General features: G+C 32.5%; 2 long non-coding RNA genes across 2 annotated transcripts in view; one reads left to right on the top strand and one right to left on the bottom strand.

The window, feature by feature from the left end:
• LOC143236803 (uncharacterized) overlaps positions 1 to 7,819 on the top strand; it is a 28,158-nt gene extending 20,339 nt beyond the window's left edge. Inside the window, exon 4 of the long non-coding RNA XR_013019758.1 lies at positions 7,693 to 7,819. This is a non-coding gene — a long non-coding RNA (uncharacterized LOC143236803). The remainder of the gene's footprint in view (positions 1 to 7,692) is intronic.
• On the bottom strand, positions 915 to 5,145 carry LOC143236802 (uncharacterized). Its single transcript, XR_013019757.1, has 2 exons — positions 4,573 to 5,145; positions 915 to 1,177 (listed from the first exon to the last, which is right to left on the bottom strand). It is a non-coding gene; the product is annotated as an uncharacterized LOC143236802 (long non-coding RNA).
• Positions 7,820 to 8,074: the final 255 nt, after the last annotated feature.

Genomic DNA, 8,074 nt, shown 5'->3' on the forward strand with positions numbered 1-8,074 from the left:
TTTAAAGACAGTAAAGGCTCATATTTAAATAGCTGTCTTTGGTCGTAATACTTTTATTTTTGTTTTATTTAATTTTCATTGGAAAAAAATATTTTATCTGGTGCTTCCATTCCTTCGCTAAGAGGTTTTGTTCCAGTATTTTTGTATTTAATTTTTGGTCTTAACTTCTTATATTGATTATTTATATTGAAAACCACGTCCAAATGAATGCTGTAAAAGTAAACCAGCTTTTTTACTCCCTCTTTTTTGTTTTTCCCAAAATTCACCAACAGTTATATATTCGCTTAACATTAAATTGTTAAGCCTGTTTTCTTATAGGAGAGGAAAACTAACGTTTTAATCTGAAAACGTGGAAGTCACCACATTTAACGATCTTATATAACAGCTTCACTCAACAGAACACTTGAATTATTTATTGTTGCTCTTACAGAATTTGCCAAACTGAACTAGAGTCTTACAGTAATTTTTTGACATATTTTATGAATTTTTATATACTTTTTTTTATAAAGAAAATACAAAACCTATAGTAGCCTTCCGTCTACACATTTTTGATTAAAAATTGTTTTGGTGTACGTTTTAGCAGATGGCGCAGTTTAGTAACTTCTTGAAATTAGTCATGAAAAAAAAACAACTGTAACTAAGCGGTGCATTAAGTTGTTATACTTTGCTTGGGTAGATGTACAAAGATTCACTTTTGTAACTGATAGTAACAAGTCGAAGATGTGTACAGCAGTTATACAGGCCTAATTTCTTGAACACGTGATTTAAGTTTTTATCAACCAGTCTGCAGTATAGCAAAATGTATATGCATGCGTGAAATTTTCAAAAAACAAAAAAAAACATTACACAATATTCAGGCTAATGGAAGGCGTTCATTTTAGACATGCAAATTAAAAATGATAGTGCTTTTGACATTATATACAGTAAATGTTGATTTATTATTTGTTTCGTAAGACATATACATTCAGTGATGTCAAAAAATATTACGAAGATTTGTTTTAAATGTTGCAATGAAACATTTGGTTCATATAAATCTACTTCTAGCAGAAGCGTTTTAGAGCAGAAATGTCTCCCGACATGTCAGATGCAGGTTCGTGGAGTTATATGGCTAAAATCCGGTGTTAGATTCCTTCCCCGTGTTGAACAGAGCGCAGATTGCCAATTGCGTAACGTTGCGCTGAAACAAAAACAACAGCATTGTAACAGTACATCATTTTCCTTAGTTAACTAAAATATCAGATATGCTTATAATAGCTATATCAGTTGGATATTTTTTACGGTTAGGCTTAAAGAGTAATTTAAGAACATACACATTAAAAAGAGTGTATTTTGACATTTTTATTAACATAGCTACTGTATTCGAACAATATGCAGATACCTATATATAGATATACAAACTAGTCCTATATTTTGTTATGACTTAACAAAATGGGAACTTTTATACCAAAATAAAATAATACAAAACATTCAACATTACAGAAAAGGAGAGGCAGGAGATAATCAGGTATTTACTTCGTCCTAGTCATTTACATTATTTACATCACATTCAATTTTAAGATACATATTACAATGCACAGTCTGATTAAACACATGAATCTAAGTTCAAGTACGAAAAAGAGCATCTCAAATGTTTTTATTTTATAACTATAACTAGTGCACGTTATTAAGCAAGCGTTAAGGTAGTCTTTAATACCTCCATGTTATAAATGATCTTGCTCTTAAAGAAACCAAGTTCAGACGTTGTGCAGATTGGTATCGATATTGTGGAAAGACCTTACCAGCTGTGAATGTGGCCATAAATCAGAGGACACAGCGGTTATCCTTGCTTTGATAAGATGAAATCAACAATACATTTTATTATAATGCTCGCCCTTTTAGCTGTGGGGGCATTATAGTGTGACGGTCGATCCCACTATTCGTTGGTTAAAGAGTAACCCAAGAGTTGGCGGTGGGTGGTTATGACTAGCTGCCTTCCCTCTAGTCTTATAATGCTAAATTAGGGTAGATAGCCCTCGAGTAGCTTTGCGCGAAATTCAAAAACAAAACAAAAAAACAAACATAAACAAGTCAAGATGGAAGTTCTTTTACAGAAATTTGTTATGAAACTTAAGTAAATTAAAGACACTCGATTTGATGGGAAGCAAAATTTAAACGCGAAATCAGCAGTTAGTTAAGAAAATTTTAAATCTCACATAAAAATGAATTCCCAAGCTACACAGTGCCATTACAGGAAACACTAGCATTTGTTTTTGGCCGAATATAAAGCTAAATAGAATCTCTCTCTGAGGAACTGAAATGGCTTCAAGTCAATAATTTTGTTTTACTATCGTAACGTATTTACTGTTGTGCATTTATTTTAGTTTTAGTATAGGTTTCTTTTGCGCATGTGACGTGTATTGTTCGATGCGTATTGCGCAAGTCCCACCTGTATTGTAAATTTGTAGACGATTCTTGAAAGTAAAGATCTGTGATATTTGTTTTACGAAAACGTTAGCGCCGTATAGAACATTGTTGAAACTTCGAGAATCTCGCGTGATTGTTATATAAAACCGTCGCGCCGAAAGACAATTAGTAAGATTATTATTAGTCAGCTACAGTCAATGTGCTATAGGTCTCGGAATCTGTCATTGTGATTAACGCCTATTAATTGAAAAACTACAGAACTATAGAGTTCGAACATTACAAAACGGTTAAATTTGGTAAATTAACTTCGGACATTATTATTTCCACGAGGACATAGATATTTTCACCGGTGAAATTTACTGGTGCTTCAAGCTTAGCCAAGCGTTAAAAGTGTACAGGTGTATCAACAAAGAAAAAATTTGCTCTCCGTAAAAGTTGCTAAACGATTTCGTTCCAGATCAGATAGAAGACTCAGTATTGTTTGTAAAACTCTTGTGTATGAACCATTATATGTAATAACTGTTAGTAATAATCGTTATTATAAACTGTAGTATCTTTTTTTTGTATATCAATATATATTTGTATTAAAAAAAGAAAACTGTGTGTATCAACTTTGTCGACAAATGCCATATATTTAATACATATTAATTAACTTTTAAATTTAAATTAAATTTCAGGTTATTTGAAATTGTAACACGTAACGTACATAACGTAATAAATCAGAGACTCGTCCGAGATAAGTTATAATATGTAACATTATAAAGTAGTTGAAATTAGATTTATAATACGGTAGTAATTGGGTGGTTAGAGTACAATCTTGTTTTATTTCGTACGCTCTTACGTTTGTTTATTTATAGTTAATAGATCAGGCCTGGCCCGGCATGGCCAAGCGTGTTTAGGCGTGCGACTCATAATCCGAGAGTCGCGGGTTCGCATCCCCGTCGCGCCAAACATGCTCACCCTTTCAGCCGTGGGGGCGTTATAATGTGAAGATCAATCCCACTATTCGTTGGTAAAAGAGTGGGTGGTGATGACTAGCTGCCTTCCCTCTAGTCTTACACTGCTAAATTACGGACGGCTAGCACAGATAGCCCTCGAGTAGCTTTGTGCGAAATTCCAAAAAACAAACAAACAATTCTATTTGGGATTAATTATGTAAAGTTGTCATGAAACTCGCGTTGATGCTCTTTGATTTTGCATCTCACGATAACGTTCACGCATCTGCAAAAAAAAAAGAAGAAATTAGGGTTCACAGCTTTAAAACATTGAGCTGTAAGATTACATTTGTTTAAAATGTACTTAGCACACCATCAAAAACAAATAGATGTAATAAATGTTATGTTTGAAAAACAAGTGCGCGAATAAAATAATGAAGAGAAACCCTTTTATCGAAGCACTACATGCAGTCTAAAGTATCAATACTTAACAAAAGGCACGAGTGAAGTTACAAATATTGTAATGTACGTTAAATGTAAAAGATGATAAATTTCTCATATTTTTAATGGTTAATTATGAAACATACTGATATGCTTAGATCATTTCGAATAAAATAGTAAGAGCAAGTTTTCAAGTCCGCAAATTCTGGCTTTAATTATTAAAACGTTTCGACCCTTAATATCGAGTAACTCTTCCCTGATGATGGCTTAATGCTACGGATGTAAACGTTGTAATAATTAAAACAAGAATTTGCCTACTGTAAAAGTTGCTGTTACTGTTTTATTTTTCGAGTTGATCTAAAGATTTTCCTTTTATTTTCTGTTTTCGAATCATTTACAGGTTCTGAAAGATTTCAATTATCGCAATCTATAAATGTTACGTCCTCATTTCTGAAACGTTTGTCAGAATAAACTCAAATTCTAGAATATAAACATCCAAATAATTCTTTGGCCAAATATTTAGCTTCCACTCACGTGTGTTCTGGTTCAGCAAGATTTCGTTTTTACCTCGTTTGGTGATAACGCTACATCTTTTCACTGATATTTTGTAGAAAACCAAGTGTCTTTCTTTGCCATTGCCTAAACATCAATGTTGCTAACATGACGACTTAGATATCTATTTAACGCTGATGCATTTTAGTTGTGACGTTCTCTTACAAGAACAGTGACCTTTATATGAAGTGAATGTAACTAAGTTTGTATTCAATAAGATGATAAAATAAAGTTCATTTACCATGAATTCTTACTGCACACGAGGTAATTCTGCTCAAGCTTTTCATCTCCTTAATACTCGCTAGCAGGCAGATCCTTGATGTGAAAATAGATATAGAACGGAAACCATTCCAACAGTGTAGCAGCTTATAAAATTATATTTCTTTATTTCAAACCAGTGTTGTGGTTTCTTTGATATAAGTAAATTATCTTGAATTTAAAGAACTAATAACAGTAAATGTTATATCAAAGTATCTTTCAGTTTTCTTACTTATTACATCATAAGCAACTGATTTGAAATAACACAAGCATTACTTTTTTAACACGAATATTCGAAACTGTGAGGAATGTCTAAGACTCGTTACACGAAGCACGTGTTATTGAAAAGGCAACAAGACGTCAAGATGGCTACCACGGAACAGGGTGTTCAACGTTCTGTATCAGTGGGACAGAAGCGTTCTTTGAGTACGCGTAAGTGAAAGCGCTATATTTACATGTTATGGCTCGTGCCGCGTTATATCTTGGGGGGGCCTCTGCTGAAAGCGAATGTTAACAAGCAGCCTTCTCTTTCCTTGGCAGGAATGATGTTCGTTGAAAAATTACCTTAGATTGACTCTTGTTAGGCCCTCTATCTTTTTGTGTTGATGGAAGCACTTGGAATCATGTGGTTTCTGCAAAACACAAATAAATGTTAATATTTCAATGTTTATTCAGTATTCTGCGTTCTCGCCCAAGGTTGTAAGAGAATTCTTAATACTTTCTTAGTAACTTTTTTAAACACAACTAACTTATATGATTTATCGTGGATTGTCTGATATTAAGCAGATATTACTATCAAATATACAATAACATTTAAAATGAAACCTGCAAGAGACACCTGCAAGATTTTGAATAATAATTCACAGGAGATAACAGTATATATAATTTCTTAATTCTCCGCATAGTCTCGTTAGGTTAATTTATCACTGTTGACAGTATGCGTTAAGATAAATGTTTGTTATCCATAATTAGAATATTGATAAGACATAAAAATAAGTCTCCCAATTGCATGATAAATATAATACTGAGGTTCTATTTAAAAACTAAGATTGTGAGGACTTGTAAGTAATAGACTAATTTTAAAGAACATTTGTGTAGTTTAGCAGATATTTGATAGTATCAGAAATATTGTCATAGTTTGATTTTTGTTATTCATTCATCAACTGTTTATCTTCTTGAATTACATTCGCTTCTTTTATATTCCTCTAGAATTAGGTTGTGGTTTATGATATATTTACCAAGAGATGGCGCTACAAATGACAGAGCATGTTTTATTGGTGATAATAAATAAAGAAGATATTGTGTGGTTAAATCATTCACTTTAAATCTACTTACTATACTCTATTTAAATTAAGGTTGCAGACAGTAAAAATAGTAACGGTTTTATGCCGTATCAGCTAAATGAAGCTTCAAATTTAAGAAATATGTCCCTTAACTGACTGCTTACCAGGGGCAATTTTTCAAGAAATATTTCGTTCATTGCGCACAAAAATTGCATTTGTTACGGAAAAATTGAAATTGAGTTCTCTTTCCTTAAAAGTCCCCCACTAGTACAGCGGTAAGTCTACGGATTTACAACGCCAAAATCAGGGGGTTCGATTACCCGCGATTACTCGGCAGATAGCCCAATGTGGCTTTGCTATAAGAAAACACAACCTAACACACACTTTCCCTAAAATGTACTTTTTTTCGTTCTATTTTAGAAAGAACAATTACAATTTTAGAATTTAAAGTGTCGCAGTAATAAAATATAATTATACAATATTAGTCGTTTTTCTCGAATTCCTTAACGTTACCTTAAAAATAAACATCAATTACTGATGAATATTCACAGTTTTAGAGACTAATTATTTTTATTACATGAACAATGCTATCCTGGGAAACTTTTTCTGTCCATTTTTTTTCTGGAGAGAGAAACGAAATAATCTTTGAATTCAAAGATGTTTTGTGTGAGGAACTAACTATTTTGTGTATGCAATAAACTAACCTACCAACAAAAATGTAATTGTTTTACATTCCGAATATTACCTGCAACAAAACAGTTTAGTTACGTTTCGGATTTAGCCTCCAAGGCCTAAGGGGTAAGTATGAAGGCATTATAACGATAAAAACTGGGTTTCGATAGTCCTGCTGACAACAGCACTGATATCCTATTGTGTAACTTTGTGCTTAACAACAACTACACAAATTCATATTTTAAAAAAACTTTTCCAGAAAATACGTAGTAAATTCTATGACTGTCCGTCTTTCTTGGAAAGAAATATTGGAAAAAATTAATAAAATTGCATGAACTGGGCGATTTTAAAATGGAGAAGTGTTCGTAAGTTGAAAAAAAACAACTCAACCCTCTCTTTCATTGTTATGTTGTGCAAATGAAAACTGTCTGCGTGACTTGGATATTATATATATATATATATATAAAAGAACAAAAAAACTTAGTGTGACTAACTGAAGGAGGGTAAGTAGCCGTTTTATTGGATGATGAGATCACGTGGTGCAGTAGGATACCCTTAAAGTTATTGAGCCATGACATGTCTTCATTGTCTGGTGTCCAAAGAATATTGTTTAGAAGTACGTGCTTATATGATGATTTAGATTTGCACGCTACACACGGAGATCAAGCATGAGTTATAATGAAAACCTGATAAAGCAACCCAGTCAACCTAGAATTTTCTATTTAGGAAATTTATCGAAATTAAACATGTTTCAGGAGGTTTCACGCTACAAACAACAATATATTTAGAATGTGTTGTTTTAAGTGTATGTGTAGAGTAAGAACGGGAAATTACAGAATAGTGGTAATTGTTCAGTAGTAAGAATCGTTTACATATCATCAGACAAGGTCGAAATGTAAGCTGAATATATACTTGAATAAAATTACTTTAATGTTATACACTGCTTTATGGCTTGGAAAACCATATCAAATTTGTAAGATATTGCCTTTCAAAAACTAACGTGATTTTACAAGTGTTATATTTATGAACGAATATCTCGTATAAACTATCGTATGTACTGATTAATCTGTGTACCATTAAGTGAATATATTAATAGTTTCAAAGGATAATAACAGTTAAAATATTGACGTTATGTTGGTTATTTTTAGATCAAAGTGACATTAGCCTATCTGCTGTGTCAATCGCATGGAATAGAACCCTACATTTTAGGTACTTGGAGTACGTAGACTTACCGTTGTCCTAGCGTGGGATTTGATATCACAATCCTAGAAAAGTAGGTGTTTTAAGTGCTAAGATAGCGATTAACTCAGAATTATATTACGGAAAGTATACGGAATTGAATAGTTATTTGTTATTTGTCAATAAGTGCTGCACAAAGAAATTTATTTAACATTATAGATCACAACAAAATAAATAATGTAGCTGATCGTATATACTGGCCTAAGTTGGAGTGTTTAACGTTACCAACTGATTCATCAACTTGACACCTTTGCCATTTTTATTATTTCTGGTTGGAATTCCAATAACGTA

The sequence above is a fragment of the Tachypleus tridentatus genome, chromosome 13 (genome assembly GCF_004210375.1).
Source record: "Tachypleus tridentatus isolate NWPU-2018 chromosome 13, ASM421037v1, whole genome shotgun sequence".
NCBI classification, from domain to species: Eukaryota; Metazoa; Arthropoda; class Merostomata; order Xiphosura; family Limulidae; genus Tachypleus; species Tachypleus tridentatus.